At 36.8% G+C, this 18,670-nt stretch overlaps 1 protein-coding gene across 2 annotated transcripts in view; it reads right to left on the reverse strand.

Moving 5' to 3' along the window:
* Positions 1-18,670, reverse strand: part of RNF217 (ring finger protein 217) — a 127,932-nt gene that overhangs the window by 91,558 nt on the left and 17,704 nt on the right. The gene's annotated exons all lie outside the window — the stretch shown is intronic.

Genomic DNA, 18,670 nt, shown 5'->3' on the forward strand with positions numbered 1-18,670 from the left:
CCAATATACGACCAATTTTCTCACTTTCTCCTTATCCTACAACAGGGTTTCCAGACTCCGTAGAATCCTGTTTGCTCTAATTTATCTGTTATTCCTGCCATCCACTGTGGACCCAGAACTATTACAATATAACAAGTTGGCAAGATTCTCTCTTTCATCTACATGTAATAGAACCACACAGTTTCCACGATATACATTAAGTCTTAGTTACAAAAATAACCCGATAGGGACGATTCCACTCTGACGAGGGCTCTAAAGTTTCATAAGCCAGCACAAAAGTCATGTGGACACTGGCAGAAAGCAGAGCAGAGGGGGAAGGGGGCAGAAAGGCTTCCCACAGGAAAGCCCCGGGCCAGAGCTAAGCTGACATTGGAAAGCAACAGAGGAAAATAGGGTGGCAGTGGGAGGAGTAAATACTAGAGTCAAAAGAAATAATAACTTTTGGGATGAAAGTCAGGGAAGGTATCCAGGCTGGAAGTAAATCAGAAAATGAAACCAAAGCAGAGCACGGAGAAGCAAGCAGATCTTCTGAGTCCCCGTGGGGAGATGAGGTGTGGCCAAGAGGGCTTTTAGGTATTGAGATGGAAGCGAAAGTGGGACAGTAATTCAAAGCGCCCTGAGCCCGTTAGAGACCATGAAGCCTGTGATGAGCAGGATTACGAGACGAGGTCATGGTTTACTTCACCCACAAATGAGCACATTGTTCCAGTGCCTGGAAAGTGGCAACTCAATTCCTCGGCAGCCAAACGAGCTTCCCCGTGCTCAATAGCAACACACCAGACAGAAAGACACTTCATTTAGAAGCTAACGACTAGACAAAGATGTCCCGATTGGGATAATCAAAGTAGGCCACTTCGGGGATTATTATTCTTTCCAGTACTTCTTCGCTCTCTAACGACACCAACATAATTCAATGTGTGCCATCCGTGAAGGCTTTGGAGTTTGTAAACATTTCTGTAACAGAAGATATTATTTCATGTTCAGAATACAGAAACACTTAAGACATACCTGCAAAAATGATTTGAGTACGCCCTGCCTAGATGGAAACACAGTAATTCTAGAGGTCGGCCTCGGAATACTCCCTCATCTGTCAGGGATAATTGATGGGAGTAACATTTGTTCTTCAGCTGCTGTGCATTTTTTCACTTATCGTTGCTTTGAATCACACCACTCAGCATTAAAAGATAATCATTTTGTTTCCCTCTCTCAGCACAAATATACAAAATCCATGCAGTGAGGCGTGGAGGATTCCATTACAATGTATTCCTATCACACAAGGGAGAAATCCTATACTCCGTTCAGAACTGTAAAATTAAAGAAGAAAACCAAGACGAGTGTGTGAATTCTGGACCAGTAAGCAATAATCCCTGATTTTAACGACTGTGATTAAAATGTTGACTTTATATTTTAACACTAAATGGGTGTATATATAATTAGGAAGAAATTAATTTATTTCTATTTATTTCAATTGCCATTTTAAAAATTACTAGCTAACAAAACACATTATTACATCTTTATCTACCGTAATATAAGATACAATGGGTGATACCATTCCTATAGGATTCTATGTGCCTTAGCCTTCACTAGATGGTTCAACCTCTCGTTCTCAAATTAAGTCCAATGAACCTAAAAGCACAATTCCATTTGTCACTGACCCCAAAGGCATAGCCTCTCAAAATAAATGGTAACAGGAGTGGAATACAGGGGAGAATAAACACAGAGAAAGACTGATAACAAGAAAAAAACACATTAAGGATACAAGAAAAGTAATTAAAAGCTTCATATAAATATTGAATTCAGCATTCCCTAACAGAACTCTAATTCTTAGAATATTTTCCCCCTTTTTTATTTCCCTCGTGAGAAAAATCTCATAAAACAGCAGTAGGTGAAAATTTATCAATAGGGAAATCAAAGGACAATTTAAAAACTAATATTCTGCAAAATGTCAAAATCCCAAAGGACAGTTTAAAAATGAATATTCTGGGGCGCCTGGGTGGCACAGCGGTTAAGCGTCTGCCTTCGGCTCAGGGCGTGATCCCGGCGTTATGGGATCGAGCCCCACATCAGGCTCTTCCGCTATGAGCCTGCTTCTTCCTCTCCCACTCCCCCTGCTTGTGTTCCCTCTCTCGCTGGCTGTCTCTATCTCTGTCAAATAAATAAATAAAATCTTAAAAAAAAAAATGAATATTCTGCAAAATGCCAAATCAATAAAAGGCAATCTTTGAGTGACTGATTGAAAATCTGACACTCTATATTCCAAGGTCATTTTGGAATTTTTAAATTATGTGCTAATTGAAAGATTCATTATACCTCTATGCATTATACTTTATAGCATTAAAAATTAAAAAAAAAAAAAAGAACAGGGGTGCCTTGGTGGCTCAGTTGGTTGGGCGTCTGACTCTTGGTTTCGGCTCAGGTTATGGTCTCAGGGTCGTGGGATCAAGCCCCGTGTGGGCCTCTGTGCTGGGTGTGGAGCCTGCTTAGGATTCTCTCTCCCTCTCCCTCTGCCCTTCCCTCCCCAACCTTCACCCTACAACCTTCTCTCTCTAGCTCTCTTAAAAAAAAAATGCTTGAAATAAGTATGTTATTCTTCAAACCTAAGATTTAAGCTAACTGTATTTTATTAAAATCTTTTTTTTACTACATCAGGACATCTCTTCGCATTAATGAAGCATGCTGCCGGACTATAAAGCATGATTCAAACAGGAACACGGAAAACCTCCTCAAAAAGTATTGGGTCACAAAATTATTTCCATTCCCTTTAAAACATGCAGATACTCCCATATTTCAGTTAATATATTTGGATAAAATATATTCTAGAGGACGTATTTCTTTTATTTGCGTACAAATAAAAAAAGGCACCATGTTTTCCTTGAATATTTGATTAATGTAAGGATCAAAATTTCCTCAGGAAATCAAGAAAGAATAATATTTTAAAATGAAAGAATCAACAGTTGTATTTTTCAAAAATGATAAAAAGTTCTCTTTACAGCATTTACATTCATATAAAAGTGACAGTGAACAAATTACAACCACTGCCTGACATCTCTAATACCCCCCTTGCATTTCTATATTATGTGTCATACATAACACATCATATTTTAACACATTACATGTTAGTGTTTCTCAAACTGGAATCCAGTATACAGTGACCACCACTGCACTCAGAGTTGTTTTTTTTTTTAAAAACATTTTTAAAGACTAAACTCCTTTATAAGTGATTATTCGTGTCTTATACTATTTAAATAAAACGTTTTTGGCTTCTAAATTTTTAAATATATTAAAACACTGATTTAAGACCAAAATGATGACACAATGTGACAAGGTTTTGTACTGTTGATTGCCAAAGGCTAAAGGGAAAGGAACAGAGGTGGAAATGCAGAAAGTAAATATTATCTGATGAGACCCTATTATTTAAGGCAGGGTTTGACAGCAGTCCAGATGGAGAAAGGCTTGAGAGAACTGAGTCATCACATAACCAATTCCTCTGCACTGACTTAGTTTCAGGAAAAAAAAAAATGTTCAGTACGCTACACTGATCTTGTAGTTAAGCTATACGTTATGTAAGTGTGTTGGTGATATTTTGTTTGATAGCTATGTGGTAATGCGTTTCAGTTTTCTAGCTGGAGAGCAGCGTGAGAAGTATGACGGATGTTTGTGTGTATTATAGTGTCAAGTCAACAGCAGGGAGTCCACGACAAGTTTTTTCCTTTAAAGGTGGTGTGAATCTTGCTCAATTTTAAGAAATACTGCTCCATACTTTCCAAAGCCAGATCCTCCGAACGGCCGTACGGGGCTCACCTCCATTTTCAAGATGAGGCCCACGAGGCACGGTTAGGTTGTCTGTCCTGCTGTAGTTCTACTTCAGACGCTAGCAAAGTGCAGTGCTTTTTCTATAACACCTCGCTAAACCTATCAGTGAGCCTGGCCTGCAACTGGAAACCTTAGGAGAAGACAAAGGAAGACCACTGGATTTGCTATTTGTCTAAAAGAGGTGGGCAGGATGAGAGAAGAGCTACACCTGTAGTTATTCACCAGACAGAAGGCATCCAGCGAGGCTGGGGAAGAGATCTGCTGGGCCTGTCCGCCGAGGAAGCGAAGAAGCCCTGCCAGCACCAGGGCCAGCCTCCCCCACACACCTGCGGTTAGCCACCGATGTCGCGAGAGGGCTAAAAATGGAATGGCATTCCTGCAAGAGGAAATTTGAAATGAAATATCCCAGACCTACCAGTCTGAGGACTAGAGTAGGAGACTTAGAACCAGAGCTAACAAGAGCCAGCAGGCCCCGTCTGTCTTCATCATAATACACAGCGTTTCTCCTTGTGCGTTCACTGGAGGATCTAAGTCACCCTGAGCCATGAAGTTGTGTTTGATATCAAACATTGCCATAAATCAACTGCTAGTTCTAGACTATATGTAAAGCTATAAACAGATATACTTGAAAACAAAAACTGACAACAAAAAGCACTTTTGAAGAACTCAGTTCAACATGTATTTATTCAGTGCCTTTTATATGTAAGGTCTCGCTCTTGACCAAAATGAGAAGATAGATTCATTGCCAACTACAAGTTTATAATCTTTAGGTACTTATAATCCTACATTGACAAATAATTACTGTAAGTTTGATAAAGGCTATGACTAATATAAAAACAATGTGTATGAAAGATGGTATATAGAGAATCCTGAGTTTGGGGATATTGGACAAAGAAAGCTTATGAATTTACATCAGCGTTTAAGAAAACCGCAGTTGAATTCGTCTTCACTCTCCCTTGTCCTTGCCCTATGGCAATTTGTGCCTATTAGAGAGTCTGAAACAGGGCAAAGGAACTGAGGGGAAAAGGCAGATGGGAGTGACGCATCAGGGGTCATCACTAAGGCTGGGATAACGATGGAGGCCAAAAGGGGGGGAGTATGGAAAAATGAGGTTATACTCAGAGATGACTCAGATTTGAGGTTAAGCAACTAGGAGGATGGAGATGACAGTGAGAAAGGAACATAGGAGGATGAAGTGGTGAATGTTCTAGGGAAAATATAGGAACTTTCCTTCTGGACATATTTCATTTGAGGTATGTGAGGAAGAATGTCTCTTAGGAGATGCTCTCAGTTCACTATCAGAAAAGGGACTCTGGAGCTTGCAAGACTGATCAGGGCTAAACACAGAAATTCTAGAGTCATCCCTACATAAGGGTAGCTGAAGTGATGGGATCAATGAAGTCAAAGCAATATTTACAGGGTGGAAAAATAGAAGTCTGAAAGCATTCATGGAGAACTACATTAATTGAGAAGATGGGGCCAGGAGAAGTCATCAAGGACAAGACAGTAACAAAGCTAAGGGTGACAAGGACTAAAGAAAGCTAGCCAGGACAGGAATGTTGAGGGTATGGAGAGGGTGAGCAGATGGAAGACGGGGTATTACCCTGAAATCAATGTCAGGGCCAGGCTTCCTTCAAGGTCCTAGAAGTATATTCATATGGTCCTATGCTTTTGCAGAAATAAGGTATTTTAACTGCAATTGGTTAAGAGTACTGTCACCTTCCACTTTGACCCCCCCCCATCACTGTGTCTGCTGTCACTATTCCCGCTACAAGTGAGCATTTTTCAAGTTTGCCTAAGGAGAATTTGATTTGAGAACATAATAAGTCCGAGTTTTGAGGATATAGCTATGTGATTTATAATCACTTCTGAATATAGTTCACTAATGGGTATGGCTGCAGGATAGAAATGACATCCAGGAATATCTTACTTCCTTCTGTACTGACTCACCTGGAGTCATGACATTAAGGTATAAGGATTGTATTACAACAAGGATCATGTCCCTACAGGGTGGGAAGTATGTGCCTAGTGAGGAGAAACAAGGTTTGTAATATACGAAGCCATAAATTTATCTGTACAAAACTCCTAATCATCATAGACAAAAGATTTCAGAGATTTTGTTCTCCATAGCTAGGTCACAACAGAACTTCAATCAGTTTAACAGAAACACACCCTACTTTTTCCTCTTTTTTGATAGAAATGATATGAAATAGAATTTATCAGCATGTCTGTGTTTGTAGGACACAAATTTATGGTACTACAGATAACAAGTCTGTATGAGGAGGTACATAGTTTATGCATTCCAGCTATTAATAGTATAAACATATTACAATTAACTACTTGAGAAAAATGTTGATCATCTTTATATTCTGTATTCCAAATTTATAAATTTTTTTGTCATACAAAGGTAATCAAGGTGAATGCAGTAAAAAAAGAGAAAGTCATATGAAGATGTAAGAGGCAGTTAATATGAAAATTATGATTTAAAATTATGTGACTTTGTAGAATTTGTCAGCTTTAATTGTAATTTGATTTATTTTTCATTCAAGCCATTTTCTTTTGCATCTAATTTTATGTTCACAACTTAGGAGTCTTTGTCTAAAGAGTATATCCACACTGTATAAGCTTCAGATTCTGCAAAACCTCGGTCTACCTGACTGTAGATCTACCTTCGCGACAGCAGTTATCAGTAGGAAGTTGGGGGCAGAACTGAGATTGCAGAGAATTAAAGAGAATTAAAACTCTTCCTAAAAAAAAATCATGAAAAGTATAGAAAAAGAAAACCACAAACTGGGAGAAGATATTTGCAACACACGAAACTAACAAAGGATTGGTAATTGAAGTATAAACATAGAACTTCTATAAATCAATAAGGAAAGAGACAATCCAAGGGACAAACAGAAAAATGTGCTAAAGACATGAAAAAGAAAACATGAATGAACCATCATCGTCCAAAAAAAGGAAAAAAAGAAAGCTCAATATCACTGTAAATGGGTGAAATGCATACATCGAACCATGAATTTTTTTTTCATACCCACCAGGTTTGCAAAAACACTTAAAATCTGATCCCACAAAGTACTGTTGAGGTTATGGAGCAACATGGACTTGCATCAGCTGCAAGAGCAAGTATAAACTGGCACAACCCCTCTGAAAAACAATTTGGCAATGCCACACTGAGCTAAAGATGCAAATGTCTGTGAAGCACCAATAGCTTTCCCAGACATAAACCCTGGAGAAATTCCTGTACTTGTGCATTTTCTGTAACAGAAATAGCAAACAACAACAATAGAAACAATTCAAGTGTTCGTCGATGGTATAATGTCTAAGTAAATTGGGGCATTCATACAAGGAACTACAAAATAGCAATGAGAATGATCCAACGGCTGTCCTAGACTTCCATGTCAATGAATCTCAGAAATTTAACTTTGAATTAAAAATGCCCACCATAAAAGAATATCTATGTTTTCATTTATAAAGATGAAATTAGGCAAAACTAAACAATGCTGCTTAGAGATGCACACGTTTGTGATGAAACCATATCAATAAATGATTCAATACAATCCAGGACATTGACTACCTCTGAAGCAAAGAGTCCAGAATGTGTTCTGGATGGGCACCGTGATGAACTGAACAGGACAGCGGTTTGTTCTATTTCTTATGTATAGTGGTGACTATATGAGCATTCATTTTAGTATTGTTTATTAAACTCTAACCATGTATTATATACATTCCACTATATGAAAGATATTTTACAAAATTTGTAAGAGATTAGAGAAAGGCAATAAAAGTACACTACCTTCTAAAAAATTGTGACTCGAGAAGTAAAATTACATATAACAAGCCACAAACACCTCCCTATTCAGGATTACAAGTACAACCAAGAAATAGCAATACTCTTGTTTCATTTCTTTTTTAGTGGAAATTTATGTTTTCCTTAAGTAACATTTGAGTACTTAACATCCCCTTTACCGCATAGTACTAGCAGCCCAGATTTACAAATGATATTGTATATTCCCGGCTCATCCAAAATTCCCGTACTACATCCTTGACTATCTCAATGCTATCTTTCAGATAGTGAGCTCCAGATTGCTGAAGCTGACAACAGCCACAGAGCTATAAAATTCAAGTACCAGGTGTACAGTTTTCCAAGTATAATTCTTCCTCCTTACAAGATGAAAGCATAATTGGAAATAAAATGTCATACTAAGCCTATTGTAGCTTACTAGCATTGAAGAAAAAAGTGGGCAGTTTGGAATACATTCGTTTCAGGATACATTTAAAAGTAGATTGTAGAAACTTTTGTTTCCTACCTAAGTCATTCTAGTAACTAACTTTTTTCTTCAAACTGGAAGCAAAAGATGCAATTAAGTGAGAGAGAAGCCTTGCAGATTTGGTGTCAGAAGTTCGGACAATCTTGGTTATTTCACCTACAAGTCTGTGTGTGGCATTTATAAGGCAACTGAAATCTGAACAATGATATTAAGAAATCATTGCTAATTGGGGCGCCTGGGTGGCACAGCAGTTAAGCGTCTGCCTTTGGCTCAGGGAATGAGCCCGGTGTTACGGGATCAAGCCCCACATCAGGCTCTTCAGCTATGAGCCTGTTTCTTCCTCTCCCACTCCCCCTGCTTGTGTTCCCTCTCTCTCTGGCTGTCTCTATCTCTGTCAAATAAATAAATAAAACCTTCAAAAAAAAAAAAAAGAAATCATTGCTAATTGTTTAAGTGTGATAATATATTATGGTTATGTTAAAGAGAAAGAGTTCTTACTTTACAGAGGTATATATTGAAATATTTGTATCCACTTGTGTCCAGAATTTGCTTCAAAATCATAAAGGGAGGGGAAGTGAGTGGGAATAGAGATGGAACAAAACTGGTCATGAGTCATTGGTTATTGTAGTTGAATGATGGGCACATGGGGATTACACTAATCTGTCCATTTTTTATATGTTTGAAAATTTCCATATTAAAAAGCATATACTCATTCATAACACACACACACACACACACACACACACACACACGGATACACACACATCCCTTTATATTTTTTCTCTAGGCTTCCATTTTACAATGACCGTTTCTTTCTGCCTTGCTTTTTCCTCCTTCTCCCATCATGACTTCCTCCCTTTCTTCAATCCCTTCTCCACAGTCCAGGGACAATGACTTGTTTTCTAAAATGCACCAACACCTACCTATCCATCCTGTGTGCAACCCCAGCACCTGCACCCACCCCTAATATGTAGCACCTACCCCACCGCAAGGCAAATGCTTTTACTTACATGCCTACCTGTGTAGTTTGTAATTCCTTGACTTAAAAATATGGCATGTTCGCCTTTGCATCTCCAAAACCTGGAATAGTAAGTACCCGGAGCATCTAGAAAGCACTAAGTGAATATTTGTGTGTAACTAGAGAATAATCGTATTCTCTCGTATTTCTTCAGCTTTTTCATTAAAAAAAACAAGAACTAAACACATGGTGGTCAACAGATGGGCTAATAATAATTTTAATACTACTACTACCAACAGGAAGTAGAGAAAAGAGAGGAAAAGAGCTAATATTTATTACTGCTTTATTTTTTTAAAGATTTTATTGGGGCACCTGGGTGGCTCAGTCTGTTAAGCGTCTGCCTTCAGTTCAGATCATGATCTCAGGGTCCTGGGATTGACCCCATTGACCCCATGTCAATGTCCCAAGCAGGGAGCCTGCTTTTCCCTCTCCTTCTTCTCCCTCTTCTCCCCACTCATCCTCTCTCTCACTATTTCTGTCTCTTTCTCTCTCAAATAAATATAGTTTTAAGAAAAGATTTTATTTATTTATTTATTTATTTATTTATTTATTTATTTATTTATTGAGAAAGATGAGGAGAAAGGAGAGGCAGAGGGAGAGGGAGAAAGCAAATCCCAAGCAGACTCAGTGCTCAACACAGAGCCTAAGGCAGGGCTCGATCTCATAACCCTGAGATCATGACCTGAGCCAAAATCAAGAGTCAGACGCTTAACCAACTGAGCCACCCAGGTGCCCCTATTAGTGCTTTATAAAATAAATTTATTCTAAGCACTCTATATTAATTCATTCACCAGAAAACCCAAGACACTTGTTAAAAATACAGATTCCTGGGCACCATCCCAGAGTTACTGAATCAGAATTTCTTTGGGCAGGGCCCAGGAATCTATTTTTAATAGGTCCCTCACACATGTCTACGTTAAGTCAACTTTAGGAATAACTGGCCTACCAGTACAGAGCAGAAGAAAGTTCATATGATAGCACACACATTTTTCATTTTGAAGATCATTGTTACTTCATATTTATTATTCCATGATGTTCTATAAATTTGCAAATAATCCTAGTGTAGAGCAGGACCAATGATATTGGTTTCTCAGCCTTATAAAATGCACAAATATTCTGTTAAATTGGAGAATTCAGAAGGCTTCACAACAATGTCTTTTACTGATACCTAACTATGACATCATCGAAGAAACAAACTGTTCGAGGTAAAAGAAGCTGATCAGCTTTATTAGCAAGCAAGGGTAAGTTCATTAAACTTCCAAGTACTTTAAAGTCAGAATTTGACCACAAATGATATCACAACAAATCATAATATCCTGCTGAATAATTATTTTTTACAAAGATTTGGAAAAGAAATCCCCAATGAAATTTTATCATTCAAAAGTTAATTTCATACTTTTCCAAAACCAAATCCAAATTCTGAACAATAAAAACCCAGTTTCAACTAGGAAAACCTCCCCAACCCCGACACTATTCTAAACTTTCATTATACAAACCCAAGAGAGCTAACATAATCTGTTATTTTGCTCTAGGAATCAGCAGAGTGGCTCTTACCTAACATCACATCTACACACCACTGGAAATACAAAGCGTCACAAAGCATCCTATGTCAGGTACATTCTTAAAATGAATGTTCTACAGCGTCTCAGTTTCTTGCTTTCTCCTGCTTGACTATGTATTATTTATGAAGCTTTCATCTGAGAATAGGGAGCATGCTTTACTCTATGTAGCTGTGTGTGAGGCCAGTATTAAAGATACCAGCTAGTTTTATTTAGGAAACATTATCCTAACAATAAAAGTATATATTTGTGATAAAAATGAATAGATTTTCTACTAAAATAATATTGAAAGGGATTATTTCTTGACATTGGCAACGTGCTCTCCAGCCTCACTACTTCAGGTGTGATTTCCAGACCAGCCGTACTGGCATCACCTTGGAGCTTGGAAGAAATGCAGAACTTGAGTCTCATCCCAGACCCACTGAATCAGAATCTGCAATGTGAACAAGATCCCTAGGGCCATCATATGAGAAGCATGCTTTGTAATTTTCCTAAATCATTTGGGTCCCTTGGATTCAGTCCCAATTCTGGACTAATGACCTATATGACCTTAGGAAATCTACCTGGCTCCAAGGGCCCAGAGCCATACTGTCCAATAGAACTTTTTGTGATAATGGAAAAGTTCCATACCCGTGCTGTCAAACACTGTAGCCACTGGTCATAGGAGCACTTGAAATGTTGCTATGGAGACTGGAGGAACTGAATCTTTTATTTAATTTTAATTAATTTAAATTTATAGTTAAATAGCACCGTGTCATTATCAGACAGCATAGGTCTAGAGACTATTGATAAATAAAATCTCTTCCAGCTTATAATCTTCTAAAATCTTATAATTCTAGAGCCAGAAAAATAATTTAGAAAATCATATTCAAGGCTACATTTAAAACAAACATCTGTTGAGTATCTACTATGTGTCAAGTACTCAAGCCTCATCAAACAAACAAAATGAACACAACAAAACAAAATCCTTAGCCTCATGGCTTATAATCTTGCAGGGAGAGAAAGACAATAAAAATAAATACAATAAGTAAGTAAAATGTACATTATTAGGAAGGAATAAGGGTATGGAAAAATAGAGCAGATTAAGAGAGGATTTAGAATGCTCGTGTGGGCATGAGGGTAAGCATTTTTAAATGGGGAGCTGGGAGGAGGCCACCAGGAGAAGTTGACATTTGACCAAGGACGGGAAGCAGAGAGAAGTTAGTCATGTAAGTATCAGGGAAAGAATGCATCTAGTGAGAGTAAACAGCCACTGCAAGGTCCTAACGTAAGCAAGAGCTTGATGTGAATGAGGAACAGCCCAGTCCCAGGAAGCTGGATCTTGAGTGAGCCATGCCAGGAGGAATGGGAGAAGGAGTTAGAGAAGTCAAAAGGGAAACCAAAGGGATCCGAGGGTCACAGATCATGGAGGGTCTTCAGGACTTTGAGGAACCATAGTAAAGGAGTAACATGTCAGATCTTACATTTTTAAAAGATTCCTGTGGCTTCATTCTTGAGATCATTTTACAAAGGTGCAAGGGGAAAAGCAGGGGGAATAGTTAAGATATTACTGCTGGATACCCAGCTAGAAATTACAGTGGTTTGGTTCACAGTGGTAGCAGTGAAAATGGTGAGAAGTGTCTGGATTCTCACATAGACTTTAAAGGTAGAGCTAATAGTACTGTGTGAAATAGAAGAATGTAATGTGAGAAAAAGAGAAGAGTCTAAATTGATTCCAAAGTTTTTGTCTAAGCAACTGGAAAAGTGCAATGGCCATCAAGTGAAATGGGGGGCATTCCGGGTGGAACAGGTGTAGAGGGAAATCTAAAGAGCTGAGTTTTTCACATGCTAAATTTGAGGTGCCTATGGCACATCCAAGTAGAGATGTATCACACAGATGGACGACGCAGTCTGGAGTTCAGTGGGACAGCCCGAGCTGGAGATACAGATTAGAGAATCAACGGCATATTTGCCAGAAACTGGATAAGATGATAAGAGCAGTGAGCAGAAACAGAGGAGAGAAGAGGACCACTGACTGTTAAGAGTTCAAAGTTAAGAAGTAACTCAGAAAGGGAGGAATTAACAAAGAATCATAAAGGAAATATCTAGTGTGGAAGGAAGACAATCAAGAGACTATGGTATCCTTGAAGCAACATGAAGAAAGTGTTTCAAAGGGAGGAAGTGATCGATTATGTCAAATACCATTGAGAAATCAAGTACAAAATGTAAGAGTGAAAAAAATAACGATTAGATTAAGCAATATAAAGGTCAATGGTGACCTTTACAAGAGTAGTTACAGGAGAGAGGTAGAAGCAAAGCTTGATTAAAGTGTGTCCAAGAGACAATGGAAAGAAGGGAAAGAAGGGCTAGGGGTATAAGCTTTTGCAAAGAATTGGACTATAAGGAGAGCAGAGAAAGGAATACTAGCTACAAGGGAAAATGTGGCCATACAAGGGTTTTTATTTCTTTTTATTTTGTTCCTTTTCTTTTCTTTTCTCTTCTTTCCTTTCCTTTTCTTTTTTTTTTTTTTTTTAAAGAAAGTAGCAATGGGGTACCTAGTTTGCTCAGTCAGTAGAGCATGTGACTCTAGATCCAGAAATTGTAAATTTCAGTCCCACGTTTTGTGTAGAGATTACTTACAAATAAAATCTTTAAAAAAATAAAAAAAGAAATAAGAAAATAGCAATAACAGCTGGCTTATAGGCTTCTGAAAAAGATCCAATAAAGGGAAGAATCAATGATATGGGACAGAGTTCAGCAAAGGCCAAATCTGGCCTGGTAACTGTTTTATACAGCCCAAGAGCTGTAAGTGAGCTACATTTCTAAGCGACTGAAATGACTGAATGATCTAAATGATTGAAATGATCTAAATATTGAAAATAAATATCAAAAGAAGAATAATACATCACAACATAGGAAAATTATATCAAATTCATATTTCAGTGTCCACAAATAAAGCTTTATTGGAACACAGCCATGCTCATCATTTATGCATTGTCTATGGCCACTTTTGTTCAACAATGGCGGAGCTGAATTGTGATAAGAGATCACATGTGACATTTTAATTGATTCCTACTGCTGCTCAGTGCACTATGAATCACAGTGATAGTTATAACTTGACAGCATTTCAAGTGCCCTGGGTGGTGTTGTAATGTGACATTTTATTATTTATTACCAATGTACATGTCAAAAGAAGATAAAATGGACTTCAAATGTCATGCTTAGAAAGCACGGTAGAGCGTGGATTATTTTGTTACTGAATGAGGTGACAAAGCATTTTGTTTGTCCTGCACTACCACCACACCTATTCTAAAAGGATACGATATTTGTCAACATTACCAGCCCAAGGACTCATCAAAATATTTCCAACTCAGAGGAACACGATGGTTAGAAAACTTAGAAAATACAAAACAGAATTATCACATCACAGCAGAATGTCTTCACAAAACATGAAAACTAAAATCGCTGTAGCCAAAGCCGAAGTTTTCAAATGGCATGAGATTTTTCTGAATGAAAAGAATCATTTTTAACCATCTTTGGAATCCACTTTTGCTGAAAACTTTACAATAGTTATTAATGAATTCAACCTAAAGTCACAGGAACTATAGCACTTATACGCAGAAGGTATACTGCAGCAAAATCATTTTGACAACTAACATTTGGGTCACAAGTAATGTCAAATGGCTTTATAAATTTCTCATACTATCAAAACTTAAAACAAGAAAATTGCCATTCCCACACAAATTTACAGAAGATATATTTTCTGAACTCAAACTATAATTCCAACACCATTTTTTGCATCTTGATGCGGTGCAATGGAAATTTTCACATTTCAAGTCAATCACAAAAAACCACATATTGTATGATTCTGTTTATATGGTTTCTTGGGACAGGGGGCATGGACAGGAGGGGACAGAGAGTGACTGTTAATGGGTATGAGGTTTCTCTAAGAATGAACTAAAATGTTCGAAAATTAGACAGTGGTAATGGTCTCACAAGCCTGTGATACTAAATAACATTTAATTATACACTTTAAATAGGTGTACTGTATGACATATGAAATACATATCCATAAGGATGTTTTTAAAAATACATTGAACTGTGCAATTTGAGGAGCTTCCCCCTACCCTTAAGTTGGAAATAATTAATTTGTCATGCGACATCCTAAAAGGTAAATTATCAAGAGAAAAATTTAATAGAATTCTATAAAGGACTACCAAATAATGAATATGTATACGTGCGAGAGGGATGCTATCAATGTTTGGCAATACTTATCTGTGTAAAAAGATATCTTAAAGATGAAATATGTAAAATCTCAGTACAGATATGCTGTAACAGATGCATATTTACAATTAATACTGATGATGGGGAATATTATGAATCCCAATTAAGCAAAAATCTTATCCCAAAAGAAAGAATTTTATTCCTCTTCATAGTAGATCTGTATTACAAATATAAGAAAAGCTATTATTATGTTTTCAGTTTTGTCAATAAAAACATATGTGGAATTTTGTTTTTTTCTCTTATAAGTTCTTATATAATATGTTTGATTTTGCTTCTTGGCCTGCAAAACCTAAAATATTTACTATCTGGCTCTTTACTGAAAATGTTTGCCAACCCATGATATAGAAGAGAGAAGGAACTGATGTTGGAAAATTGTTTTCAGTAAGCAAGACAAAGAAGCTCTTGCACAAATGGAGAGATTGGTTTAATTCAGACTTAAAAAAAAATCTATTTGAAATGATTAGGCCCAATTACAGCAATGACGCACAATAATCAAAACAGATTAAAGTAAAGGCTGAGGACAACTGGGGAAAAGGGATCAATGATGGAAACCATGCATACACTATCTTTGTAAAAATCCAGAAGATACTTGAGATCAGTTTTTGAAAATAACATCAAAGGAAGTCTTGCCTAATGGTTGTCCTCCCCTTCCTCTGACCACAAAATGGCATCCTTCCCAATGTGAAAAAAAAAAAAAAAAAGGCCAACATGGCAATAACCAAAAACAAAGTCATAAAAGAAGGGAAGGCATTTGGGACACCTGGGTGGCTCAGTTGGTTAAGCCTCTGACTCTTGGTTTTGGCTCAGGTTATGATCTCAGGGTTGTGAAATAGAGCTGCGAGTTGGGCTCTGTGCTAGGCATGGAGCCTGCTTAAGATTCTCTGTCTCCCTCTCCCTCTGCCCCTCTCCTGTCCCTCCCCCGCCCTCTCTCTCTCCATCTCTAAAAAAAAATAAAAACAGAGGACAATCTTGAAGAATATAGTGCTCATTATCCCTGATTTTATAAGGATAGCTCAGTGTTTAAAGTGAACTTTAAAAATTAAAAATATTTATTTTCTAAAAATCAAATAAATACTAAAAAAAAGGTTAATGTAACATACACATGTTCACAATACCCATTATTAGCAAATGTTAACATTTTATCATTCTGCTTCCTATTTTTATATAAAAAAATAAAACAGCATAGATAAAAAATACAATTCCTTGCCATCCCTGTCTTCTTCCTTAGACCCTCTAATAAATCTGCTTTATGTTGTTTTTATACTACACTAAACACATATCTCTGAACAACGTATCATGACTTTCTCTGTGTTTTAAAATTTCACTGCCTTGAAACAGTTTAAATTCAGATACATGGTTGTTTTTTACATAACATTGTATTTTCAATATATATATTTATGTTAATATATATATTTACTTAACTTTAAGTGCAGTTGAATATTTTACTTTGTGAATATGTGAAAATTCACTCATCCATTTCCTAATGATGGAAATTCATTTCCAATTTTTCACCATTACAAATAATGTTGCAATACATAGCTTTTCACATACCTCTCACACATGTGCAGGAGTTTTCTAGAAACCGGCAGTTCCTGAACAGCCCGTTTTCCCTGTATCCTAACCAGCACTTGGTTTGTATTAGACTTTTTGATCTTGCCACTCTTAAGCACAAAGCATTATCTCATTTTGTTGTTGTTAACTTGTTTCCCTCAATAGTATGAATCATATTCAGTCCTAATAATGAGTATGAACTTTTTTGGTATGTGTTATTGGCCACTTACTAAACTTTGCATTTTTCCATTGAATGATCTTTTTCTCATTGATTTGAAGAAGTTTCTATATACAAGGATAATAATCCTTTATGACATATATATGTCATAATATATATATGATTATATATATATTATATATTTTAAAACTATTTTCCCAAGATGTGACTTATCCTTTACCTTACTTGAAAGTATTATTTTCTTCCCTCAGAGATTTTTCACTGAGATGAAATAAGTCATTTTCTTTTAAAGTTGTATTTCTTGGTGCTACCTAAGAAATCTTTTCTTATATCAAGGTTACAAAGACATCTGAAAATCTACTCTACTAATAGATTTAAAATTTGACTTATACAGAGAGGACTTTAATATATCTGGGCTTCATTTCTCTATATGTTGAGATCACCTTATTTAATTTTTACATGGAAAGCCTAATCATCCTTGCACATTTACTGAAATGAAATGTCCACTCTATCCTCATTGATATATGTAAAAATCTCCATTATGTCCCAAGACCCTGTATACAACTGGGTCTCATTCTTAGCTCTTTTTTCTGTTCCACTGATTTATGTACATCTATGAAAATACTACAGTATTAATTAACTTATGTTTTTTTAAGATTTTATTTATTTTTTTGTCAGAGAGAGAGGAGAGCGCACAAGCAGGGGGAGCAGCAGGCAGAGGCAGAGGGAGAAGCAGACTCCCCCCTGAGCAAGGAGCCCAATTGTGGACTCCATTCCTGAACCCTGGGATCATGAACTGAGCCGAAGGCAGACGCTTAACCAACTGAGCCACCCAGATGTCCCATAATTAACTTATTTTTAAAACATCTTGATATATAGGTGGGCATATTTTCCCTCCCTATTTATTCAAAATTTCTTTGTTAATCCCAAACCTTTCTTTTCTTTTCTTTTCTTTTTTTAATTCATTTGAGAGAGAGAGAGAGCCCAAGCCAAGGGACAGAGGGAAAGGGAGAAGCAGACTCCCCACTGAGCAGGGAGCTCGACACAGGGCTCGATCCCGGGACACGGAGATTATGATCTGAGCCAAGGGCAGAGGCTTAAACTACTGAGCACCCCCCAAAACTTTATTTTCAATACATGAATCTGTTGATATACATTAAATGTATAGGTTAACCAGGAAAACTGACATCTTTAGACATTGCATCTTTCCACTCAATGGGACCAATCTCTCCATTAATTCAGATCTTCTTTTATTTCCCTCAATGAGTAATATTTTCTGTGTAAAGATCATGCATGTCTTTAGATTTACTTCTAGGAACCTGTATGAATGTAATTTCTGTTTCTTCTTGGTTCTGGCTGGTGAATAGTATACCAAGATTTCTGTGAACTGCTCCTGTAGTTAGTAAATCTACAAAACTCTCTTATTGGTTCTAATAGTTTATCTCTGCATTGTCGTGGATATTCTACTTAGGTAATCTTATCCTCTAAAAATAAAGACTATTTATTCTCTTCCTTTCCAAACTATATGTCTGTCTTTCTTTCTTCTATTGCATTGGCTAAGGTATCCACAATAAAGCTACACAGTAACAGTGATAGCAAGAATCATTAACTTTTTCTGCTTCTAAGGTTTCACCACTAAGTTTGATATTTAGTATAAGCTTTTGATATATCCATAAAAGCCTAACAAACATGTTGGTTTTTTATTTGAATGAATGCTATTTCTTCATCTACTAAAATTACTATATGGTTTCTCTCCAAACTATAAATATGATAAACAATATGAAATAGATTTGTTGATGTTAAGTAAATCATATCAGCATTCCTAAGATAAATTCTCATTGATCGTCATGTAAAAGTGGCTTTTTAAAAATGCATCTGCTGAATTTTATTTGCTAGCATTTTATTTAGGATTTTAAAAATTAGTATTAATGAGGGACATGGAACTACAATATCTTTTCTCTTGTTTTTGTATTCTGCAAGTCTGCCTTTATGAAACCAATACAGCTTCATAATATAA

Source organism: Ursus arctos, unplaced genomic scaffold, assembly GCF_023065955.2.
Source record: "Ursus arctos isolate Adak ecotype North America unplaced genomic scaffold, UrsArc2.0 scaffold_13, whole genome shotgun sequence".
NCBI lineage: Eukaryota > Metazoa > Chordata > Mammalia > Carnivora > Ursidae > Ursus > Ursus arctos.